This window comes from Trachemys scripta, chromosome 6 (genome assembly GCF_013100865.1).
Source record: "Trachemys scripta elegans isolate TJP31775 chromosome 6, CAS_Tse_1.0, whole genome shotgun sequence".
Classification (NCBI taxonomy): Eukaryota; Metazoa; Chordata; order Testudines; family Emydidae; genus Trachemys; species Trachemys scripta.
This window is the reverse complement of record NC_048303.1, coordinates 53,625,680-53,637,726: the sequence shown is the minus strand read 5'-3', so window position 1 is coordinate 53,637,726 and position 12,047 is coordinate 53,625,680.

The following is a 12,047-nucleotide window of genomic DNA, read 5'->3' as shown; positions in this document are numbered from 1 at the left end:
GTAAAAACTAATAAATTAGGAATCTTTGCTCAAGAAGGACCACAGGATACTTGTATTTAAATCAATTGTAATACACACATTATCTCTGGGTAGAACTGAGAGCATGCAAAGAGAGTAGTGGCAAACTCATGCAGAAGTATTTTTTGTTTGTTTTTGCTTTTTTAAAATACATAAAGTCATAAATAAATAGTATGTCTTAAATACAAGCATAGCCAGGTCTGCTTTAATGTTTGCTCAAGCAACTATGCAAAGACAAGACTAGAGAGAACAAGAAAATAATTATTGTGCGCTCTTGCTTCTTTATATATAAAATATTCTTGCTGCTTGACAGTGTTTTACACTAGCACTTCATTGCTGAAAAGTATATTAATGGGGTTCAAAAATCCTTTATGAATTATTGTAATCTCCTCCACATTTTTAAACAATACAAAGTTTCACAAACTGTACAAATTGGATTTTGCTTGTTCACTAGCATTTCCTTCTCATGCTCATTAGAAGCAAGTGTGGTGAATACATGTGACTTTCTCAAACCTGGGGCTCAGTCCAATGGTATTTGACGGATTCTACATATATCCTTCTTTCTTTTAGTTGCATTTTAAAACCCTTTCTTTACACTTTGCAGAATTCCATTTTTTAAAAATAATGTCAGTGGATAGTATCAATGTTTATTTTTATGAATTTAAATTTTCATGTTGTGGTAAATTATGGGGCAGTTCAGGCAATAATGGGCTTAATCAATAATTATTTAATGACAGTAGACATTGAGATTCAAAAAATTAAAGCTTTACAACCGTAAAACACAAATTTATCAACATCACATGTCAAAACATAGAAAGTAAATATCCTTAAATCAAATTCTAATAAATTCTCAAGCAGCAGTTTTCTTAATAGGACTCAATGTGAAAAGTACAATTCAATATGATAAAGAGTATCACAGTCTAGCCCCTGGAAAGGTGAAGGTTTGGTATAGTTGGAGATTTGGATGAACACTGAGGCAGATTCTTCCCATAGCCAAACTACTTATTCCATCCCTAATTAAAATACAAGAGAAGACTATATGAGCCGTTATAGGTCTATAATGATTTTTCTGCTCCAGCTCTGAAGTGAAGACTGATACTTTAACAATTGGCATCCTTTTTTGGTATTCTCTGTAGAAATGTGAAGGAATGAATTGGCACTGAAAATGAACTATAATTTCATTCCAAGAGATAGTCTCTTGGGATTAGTTTTAGGCCAAAAAATGGGATGGAGTGCAGAAGAATCAGATTTTAAAACAAAGAGGAGGATTGACCTGCATAATACAGGCCATAGAATTTCATCCAGTGATTCCTGAATTGAGTCCAGTAACTTGTCATTAAATCTAAGCATCTCTTTAAGAAAGCCATCCAATCCTGATTTCCAAAGACTTCAAGTTGTGAAGAATGTACCACATCCCTTGGTAATCTGTTCCAATGGTTAATTACCCTAACTCTTAAACATTTGCATCTTATTTCCAGTTTAAAATTTTCCTCCTGCCATTGGATCTTATTTTGCCTTTGCCTACTAGATAAAAAAGCCCTTTAGTACAAGATATCTTCTCTCTCTGGAGGTATGTATAGACTGTGATCAAATCACCTCTTAACTTTCTCTTTAATATTCTAAATAAGGTTGAGCTCCTTACGTTTATTATAATAATTTGTGCTTTCCAGACCAAAAACATTCTTATAACTCTTTTCTGAACCCTCCCCAGATTTTACATAATCTTTTTTAAAGTATAGTCACCAAAACTGGGCATAGTTTTCCAATAGAGATCTAACCAAAGCAGTATACAAAAAGAGTATTACATCCCAACTGTTACTCAATATTCCCATTTTCCACTGCTTGCATGGCATCTGGTCTGTGAAGAACCAGGTTGTTCGTTTAACACCTTTCTCAAATATTAAAATAGTTTATTTTTAAAAAAATAAGGATTTTGATAGAAATCAATATCTCAGTATGGAGCTGTCACAGCTTTAAAATTTCCCACATATTTTTCTTTTTAAGAGAGATGTCTGATGATACAATGAGAGAGAGTAATAGTCTTCACAGTTACTTGCCAGAAATGGAGACTATAATTCCTATAAAAATAATGATCCTACATATAGTGTTGGGCTACACAACCTCATCTTCTAATATGTCCTGTACCCCACTATATAAACAAATATCGTCTCTGGGTGCTTCTGCTCTACACACTTACTTATATCTATGGAAATGCCTTTCTAATTAGGGATGTGTAACTGTTGTCCAATCTAGTTGTCTTCCATTTGCAAAACATTTGGGTGGGGTTATGATTAAATTGAACCCGTGGTTTGGTAGTGTAATACCAGAACACATCTAACCACCTATGCAAAATATATGAAAAAATCATGTCCAAAAGATTAACACGGGGGGAAAAATTGGTATAGTATAATTGGAAGCACAGAGCCAATTCTCTGCTGGCATAAGTTCAATAGATTCATACCAGGAAAGAATTTGGCCTTTTATTTTGCAATAATGAAATGTATAGTCTCATAGACTCATAGACTTTAAGGTCAGAAGGGACCATTATGATCATCTGGTCTGACCCCCTGCATGCTGCAGGCCATAAAACCATCCCTACCCCTTCCCTGGACTCTGCTGTTGAAGTCCCCAATCCTGTTTTAGGTGACTTCAATCGGCAGAAACCCTCCTGCTAGAGATCCCTGCCCTATGCTGCGGAGGAAGGCGAAAAACCTCCAGAGGCTCAGCCAATCTGCCCTGGAGGAAAATTCCTTCCCGACCCCAAATATGGCGATCAGTAAGACCCCGAGCATATAGGCAAGAGTCTCCAGCCTGACCCCTGTCAGCCATTATACAATTTACCTACCATTTCTTGGTTTTCCTTGACTACTATGTTTTACCATTAAACCATTCCCTCCATACATTTATCTAACTTAATCTTAAAACCAGACAGGTCCGTCGCCCCCACCGTTTCCCTCGGAAGGCCGTTCCAATATTTCACCCCTCTGACGGTCAGAAACCTTTGTCTAATTTCAAGCCTGAACCTCCCCACGGCCAGTTTATATCCATTCGTTCTCGTATCCACATCCAATAGTCAATTAAGTCTGCTTCTCATCAGGTGAATAATCAGATGTTTGCTTTATCTATAGCCCACCATGTCATGCCTATCTGCCCATTATATGTATTAGACCACATTGTTATACGGTTTGTGCAGTCTCTCTCAAAGAAGGGATGCACAGGGTTGAAATTGCTCACTGTAATTCCGGCTTCCATAGGGACATTACCCTACAGGTTCTCCATAACAGGATCCTTTAAGGCATGTTTATGAGTCAGCCTGCTGACTGTACATTCGCATACTTGATAATGGCCTTTGGGCAGACACCTCCATCCATGACTAACTTTTGTGTGGTTGTTGCCTGTCGGAGTACTGAACCCCCCACCAAACCTAAAACCCTATTAAAACAAGACACTCTTCTGCACATACTTCTCCCCTTGGAGAGAGGATAAGAGAACAAACAACATGACAGATATGAGTCACATTGCTTAATGCACTACTGGACAGATACTCAAATACTACAGCGATGAGCACCACATGAGAAGCTGAATAGAATGTGGGTGCAAGTTAATATGTGCACCTGTAGCAGTCCTCCAAACATGTTGGGGCAAAATGTGGCACAATAATTTGTAAGAGATACACTATTCTGAAATCCTGGCAATATTTAAGCCAAGTGGGGTAGAGTAAGAATAAAGTATTAGCCTCAACTCTAAATTTTCTTACTGTTGGCAATTTTAATATGGATATAAACATTAGAATTTTTAAAATAAATGTGTATTTAATAACATGAAATAGTGGTACCTCAGCATAGTGTAAATGGCATCTTTTGGCTTGGATCACTAGGAGTCAGGTGTCAGTAATTCTACAAGTAACTTGGTGGATGTTCTGTCTAATGCCTATATAAACTACTTTCATATTGTGAAAGGTTTGCTTGCATTTATGGAAGAATTTTTTAATACTTTTTTTGGAGCTTTGAAAAATACAGAGAAATTAAGCTGTTGTTGAAAAACCAAGCAGGCTGCCATCTCTTTTTCTTTTCTGGGCTAAAGTCCAATTTGCACAGCAGTTGCAAAGAAAAAGCAAACGCATCACAAGATTCAGTGAGAAATATTGTAACAGTATGTAATCTCTGTCAAGATAAAATTGCTTTGTGATTTACATTACAATAAATTCTGACCTTTAAGTGCTGCAGACTAAGCTAATCTGTGAAGTACTTTATTCTATCACTGAATCAGCGTGCAAAGCTGAAGTAAAGTGACTATAATAGTCCCACCATGGTGTTGTAGAAGAGTATGTATAGAGGCAGATTATGGTGCCTTGTTCTATGTGTACTATAACAAGTGGCATAATTGAAACATTTAGTCTGTTTCTCCATTGTGGATTAATAGAATAAATTTCACCTCTTTTGTTTACCTATTGTATGAAGTACAAATTAATACATTTATAAAATATAAGGGTCACACTTAAATTGACAAAAGTGAGGAAATTCAAAGTTAAAGTTAAAAATCTGCCCTGACGTTCTAGCCTTAATTCACTCTGTTGTGCCTCCTCCTCCTCTGTGGGGGTTTTTTGTTTTGTTTTTTTGCACAACAGCCAAAGTGTCAGCCTGGATATCTCAGCCTTAGCTTTACATTTTTGGCCTTTGTCTATTTAAGTCAGACTTAAAGCTTTGTTTAAGTGTAGCCTTTTGTAGCTAAACTGGCTTTGCATTCTTAAGTTAGTATTTTGTTGTTGCTGAAAAAATTACCTAGAGTGAATATTTCAATAATTCTTTAATTATGTATTTACCCAATAGTCCTTACCAGCAAACACCTAATGATCACTAGATTGGGTAAGTATGTAATCAATTAGTTATTAAAACAGGGATTCTTGACACATTACCCCATAATAGAGCTGTTAAGGTTTATTGTGTCAAGGTCTACTTGGAACATTTTTATCTTATATATTTATATGTGCACTTACAGGCACTCTTATGATTATAAAGCACTTAGGGACATTCAGCCAATCAGGTGTCTAGAGTAGCAGAATACTTTTAACTCTATAATTTTGCATAGAGGGTACCTCATACTGTGGAACTAATTGCTCTTCGGAGCTTTTATTGTTACTATTGCACCACATCATTTTAAATCACATTGAAAAGCAGGAAGAATTGTAATTTTAATAAAAAAATTACTTTATTTCTTCAGTTATTTGTGTTACATCACATTTTAATTCTTTATTTTAAATGCATATGGTGTCATGAGACCACATATAGTTGCATCATCCTCTCAGTATTTGGAATCTCTGTGTAAACTCTTCAGGGCAGTGCCCATGACTTTGTACAGTGCCTAACACATTTGGGGTGCTATCAGAATCAGCTTTGTCCCTGGGTCTGATAGCCTGGAAGCAGGGGGAGAGAAGACTAACTGGAAACGAGGCTAAAGGCAACAAAGGAAAAAGATGCACTGTGATGTCTGATAGGAAGGAAAAGAGAAAAAGAGTAAAGTTAGAAAGAGGAAAAGTGGTGTAATACAAGTGAGAGAAGTGGAGTAAGCTAAAGGTTTTAAAATGTAATAAATGTTTCCTCGTCAATCAAATTCATGTTTCTTATACCACTAAATGCTGTGTACATCAGTACACAACTGTTTGACTTCTTTAAAATGTGGTCAGAATGTCTACATAAAGCAGGGCAGTACAATTCACCCCAGCTAGGAACTTAGATTTTGTCCTGTACATTTTTCAAGCCTGAGCATTATTGTGTTGATCGCCCTTAAATGCATCTAGGGTTGCTAGGCGCTCTCATTTGAAAATGACTGCTTTGCACTATAACATTTAGATATTTGTAAGTCTGAGAATACACGTGTGGGGAGGCATAATAGCAAGACTCAAGGCCTGTTCACACATGAACTGAGAGTCCACTGCACTAGTCTAGATGCAATTATCATTCAGCTTGGCTCTTTAGCCAGCATTTGAAATACAACTGGAATGAACTCAAGAAAGATTTTCCAGATAGTTGGAGTTGTTGCTGAGGTGATGACACCTGCTATGGGGCACAGGGTCAGGAAAGTGGTCAACTGAGAGGTTTGGTAGCGAGATCATTACGCATAATGTTATCTAGTGTGACTGGCCCTGCCTATTTAACCCTGATGGCATCCATTGTTCAGACATGAGCTGTGATATCTTTTAACCTGAATCTCCAGAACAGACTGGATGTCTGGTTGATAGATAAAGGGTAGGAGAGGATAGTGGAGCTGATGGCTAGTGGCCTCTAGTGAGCTTAGATAAATTTCCAAGAGAGATAATCTAATGAAGTTACAGCCTTTTCCTAGCTCTGTTAAACAAACAGTGAGCTTGTATCATCATTTGAACCTGGTAGCAACAAGGCTGAGAAAAAGATGTGTAACAAAACCATTCTGGACAAGTGGTCATACCTGTTGATTTACATAGAGTGTTTAGAGGCACTTGTCATGAGACATCCTCCATACCCATAATTCAATATGACCTAAATATTGTTTCAGGACTCAAAATATAGGACTCTTACTCCTTTCCCATAATGTTTGCATTTTATTTTCCATTATTTTTCATTCTTACTTACGTACCTTTACCCTACTTATATTTAAAAAGAGTAAATTATAATATTCACATCCTCCCAGACATGGATCAGTTCACATGGGTGTCATTCCTGGGTGCAACTCTCAAATGTAACTGATTTATCCATATAAAGTGTGTGGGGAGGGGGGCGGTCACAGAAGATCATTAAGCCTCCCTAGTCTAAAGAACCCAGCTGCATATTCCTCTTGACCTTAGAGATTGGTTTGCATGGGTTCAGAAGTCTCTCTCTGGAAGGAAAAGGGCTAGACAGACTTTTCAAAAAAGATTAAAACAGATACTCTTTTAAAAGGAACAAAGGCCAGCTCTGTTAACAAGGGGCTTGCATGAGCAGACATGAGCCCCCTTCAATTCATCAGTGATCTAGCAGAAGTAAACAACAAGTTTATGTAGTATAATTATAATGATTTTACCCTAGATCAGGGTAGTGGAAGTTTATATCATATGGGATGGGTTGCAAATTTAGTTGACTTGTGATTTTCATTTACTAGGCCAAGGCGGACTACATCTGTCACAGACAGCAAGATATCAGCTTGTGAAAGCAGCTTTTTGCATGCCCTACAGGCAGAAGAAGAAATGTTGGTTAGCACTTATGTGTTAGATTTAGAAGAATTTGGAATTAAAACATGGAGTAAAAAATAAAGACAATCTGTCTCAGACCACTAGGTATACTGATCATGTTCCACACAGATTGTATCACCTTAGTCTAAAAAAAAAAACCAAAAAAACAAAAACACACACACACACACCCCAAAAAAACAACAACAACAAAACCACCATTCATAACAGAAATAAAAGATCATGAAACTGAGGTTGTAGAAAGAACCACTTCTGTTAAAGGAATGAACCCCACAGAATTTTAAGTCTGCAGGATTATATTTTGTGTTTCCCTGTAATATGGTACCCACGGCTGCCTGGAGAGTCTTCTTGTGGCAGGCTGCATCAAAATAGGTGCGCCTGCTTCAGTTTACCCTTAAAGGTACATCAACAGAGCAATTAGACAGCTATGGCTGGCCGGGGTCAGCAGACTCAGGCTTGGGCTTGTGGGGCTGTAAAATTGCTGTGTAGACATTCAGGGTCAGGCTGGAGCTTAGGCCCAAACATCTCCACAGCTATTTTTAGCCCCATAGCCTGAGCCCACTGAGCTCAAGTCAGTCACCTGGGCCAGCCTCAGCTATACCATAGGTCTTTTATTCCAGTGGAGACATACCCTTAGAGTCCCTAGAAATCACAGCTTTCTGAATGTATATATCCCTTACAGGGTTAATTATCCAAGAAAGTCCCATACACAAAAACCATAATAAAACAAGTCCCACACCAGAACCATAGTCCAGACAGTATATGAAGTAGAGTCCCAGTGACCCTCACCAGGCCCCACTTCCAGCCCTCTCTGATTCAGAGAGCCAGCAGGCACATCCCACTGCCTCTCAGAGCCTTGGCTACACTGGCGGTGTACAGCACTGCAACTTGCTGTGCTCAGGGGTGAGAAAAAACACCCCCCTGAGCACAGCAAGTACAGCGCTGTAAAGCACCAGTGTAATCAGAGTCTACAGTGCTGCACGCTCGCTCGCAGGGCTGCAAGCTATTCCCCTCAGAGAGTTGGAGTACATACAGCACTGCGAGAGCTCTCTCACAGTGCTGGCGGTGCAACTACACTTGCGCTTCACAGTGCTGCTGCGGCAGCGCTGTGAAGTCCCGAGCGTAGCCAAGGCCTCAGCCTTCAACCCTCTCCAGCTGGTCAGTAGACTAGCCCCTCTACTAGTTTCCAGCCCTTTTTAGTTTCCCATAGTTTTGATTCAGGATGGTCATCAGGCTATTCTCTCTGCTGGTTGCACAATAATACCTGCCTCTTTTTAGGAAGAGCTTGCAGAGACTTTCTTCTAATCCCCACATCTCACCCAGTTTCCTTCTCTTAAAGTCTCCCATGTCCTTTATAGTTCCAATATGCTGCCCTGCCCTGCCCTCTTAATTGGCCAACTGAGAACACCTGTTCTAGTACAGGTGCCCTGGACCTGCTTCATTTATAGGGGCCAGCCACCCTATGACAGTCCTTCATTTTGGGTCTTTGTTCCATATTGCACTACGAATTTAAGACTGGGCAGGTTCATAGAGATGAATACATGGTCTCTACCAGCACAGAGAAGGAAAAGAAAAAAAGCAATAAATAAGTCATGGAAGAACACAAATTAAAAATAAATGTTAACGTTTCTTGATACATGGTATACAGGTTGAAATGAATTAGCTTTGTTTAAACCACATACTCCAACAAACAAATAGCAAACCTCTCATCTCTTACTTGCTAAATACACATTTTTAATTACATCTTATTTAATGAAGTTAGAAAAATAGCATTAAGACACATAGAAAAAATAAACATTTATTCTAGGCTGATTCTATTCCTTAGCAGCCTGGACATGTTGGCAGCTAGTGGAAAACAAGGCAAATGTTTGAGTTGTGGAAAGTGGTTTCCTATCTGTAACTTCCTGAATGGTACCATAGTTGGATTTTCAAATTGTTTTTTGTGGTCCACAACTACACAGAGCAGATGAAATTGTAGGCATCTCTTAGGCTGCAAGGGTATTTTTAGATGTTTTGTGGGTTGTGTATCAGTTACTTTGTAACATAGAGTTAGAAAAGAATGTACAAAATATATTTAGCACCCTTTGAGAGTATTTTAAGAGCATTTGATTCTGACACATGCTATATAATTTACAGTGATGCACGTTACATCATTATAAAACTACATATTGGGAAATCTACTGAAAAAAAATCCTTTGAACTGTGGCTGAGGTATCCACCCTGGAAAAAAGAGTGGTGGTTTTTTCCAAAGATTGCTTCCTACCTAAGGGCAGCTTTTGGAGGATTTATATGAAAAAAGAAGATTTTTGCTGTAGATTATTGAACACAGCTACATTCATGTTAATTTTATGCATCCGAAGAAGTGGGCTGTAGTCCACGAAAGCTTATGCTCTAATAAATTTGTTAGTCTCTAAGGTGCCACAAGTACTCCTGTTCTTCTATTCATGTTAATTGCATTGCTGACTGAATGATCCTTGCTGGTAGAAGGCCATGGACTGCCATTGCTAGGCTCCCCCTCCTCATTCCTGCTGGTTTGTACTGAGAAGAGGAAGGAGGAGAGGAGACCTGCACTTCTCTACTGCCATTACCTTATATTTTTTGTAATATGTGTGGAAGAACATCTTTAAGTTAAAAAGCTTTGCTGTTGTTGCAGTTTTAGTGGTACATTAGCAGAATGTTTGGCATTTAATTTCCTTGGTTTAACAAAAATCAAAACAGAAGAAAAAGAAGTGGCCTGTAGTTAATGATATGAACAGCTGATTGATTGCAGCCAGGCTTTGATGTTCTCCCATACTGCATTGAGGAGAATAGAGCAAAAGAAGGGGATGTCCCATCTTTGCTGCTACTTTTCTGTTTGGCTGGAGATTTCATTGGGATGGCTGTATCTTCACAACAAAATTTTCAGAGAAGAGTTAGACAATCCAATAGTAGAAGACCCAGGCCCAGTCTATGTTAGCCTTTCTATCATTGCTAGTACCAATGGCAAATTGCTGATCCAGTTTTTTCTAGCGTAGATTAATCCTAACTGGCCTGACCAGGGTATTCAGGCAGAGAGAAGGACTGGTTACTAAAGAGCTGCTATGAGTCACATTCAGCAAAATTCTGCAAAACTCTCAACCAGCCTGCCTTAATTTTTGGAACAGGAATCTTGAGTGTAAAAATAGTTGAGCCTGTGATTTTGGAATTTTTGCACTTTTGACTGACTTCTGGAACTTCTGCTAAAAAGACACTTCTGTGTATTCCACTGCAGATACAGCCATCGTAATGAAAATCAAATGAAAATTCTCTAGTCAATCAAAAATAGCATCTCTGAGCAGGGCTGGGTGACACAATGGTAAAAGCTCTGGAGCCCTCTCTACACTAACACTTCCACCATTTTCACCATCAACAGAGCATTGCAGGTTGTGAATTGTAGGTTTGAATTTGGCTAGTGTAGACATGGCCTAGAGAGAATGTGCAGTGATGTCACAAAAGAGGTGTGGCTTTAGTAGGCTCTGCTACAAGTCTTGCATTTATTTAAAAGAATTTTCGGTAATCCGATCAAAGACACCACTTTACAACATGGCTATGTCCATTCTAAGCCTCAGACTTAAGTGTTTTTTGTTGTAGGATAGCCTTGTCTAAAACCAAATTCTTAGTGTTTGGTTTTTTGGTTTGTTTGGGTTTTAGAATACTTTCCCTACCTACCTCCATGAAGCTCGAGTACAGCAGAAGGACTTTTACTCGTGCTTTAAAAAAATCAGTTTCAGGCAGAGACTAAGATAGGGCTTGTCTGTGTGGAGACTTAGTGCATGGCAAGCTGGGCAGTAAATCTATAGTGCATTAGTCTGCCACACACTAAGTGTCTGTACGGACCCTGCTACAGTGCACAAAAAGTTCCATAGTGCGCTTTGACATACAAACAGTTGTACATCAAAATGTGCTATGGAACTTTCAGTGCATGGTAACAGGCTCCACATGGGCAATGAGTGTGCATCAAGTTAGTGCACTGTAGATTTATACCCCAACTGGCCACACACTAAATCTCCATGTAAACAAGCCTATAGAAAATGTAAGCCCAGAGCTCAACATTTTAGAAGGTTATGGGCACATGAAAACAGAAGATGATAACAGAAACAGTTTTATAACCTTAATTTTGTTATATTAACCAAGATTTGCTCATAGCCCTTTCTCTTTCATACAAGCTCTGGTTTTGAGGGACTGAACTAGCTTAGATAAACCTATTTAGACCCCATTTCCTAAGGCACTTAAAAATGTTCTTAAGTCCCATTGAAGTCAAGTTAAGCACCTTGCTGGATGGAAAGGACTTGAGCAAGTATTTGAGTGCTTTACCTAACAGGAGCCTTTATGTACATTATTATTCAGTGCCCTAGCAGTTTCTTGATTGTAGGAATTTCTGTTGTCTAGCTGGGTTACTGAGCTGGGTTACTGACCCTAGAATTAGATCCTGAATGAGAATGTTAGCAATGTAAGAGAAAGTAGGAGTCTCCAACGATTGTTCTGTACTGTTTCTCATGTTGTTGATTCTTTAGCAATTATTTTGAGGCCACCACAGAACAAACTGCACATTAATGTTCATGTGCTTAACAGACTCTAAAATGGATTAATTGAATATCTTGTAATTAATACAAATGAAGACAAGGCTTTTGTTTATCAAGATCTACAGAGACTGTGGAACAACCCCAATAAGTGATGCAATCTTCATATAAGAACGAGACCTTACAGGAGTCATAATCTGTATTGAACTATTTTGTGAAGCTTCTTTATATTAATTAGAGTGCTTATTGTTCTTTGATATACAAATGTTTCAAGAGACATAAGCTCGCAG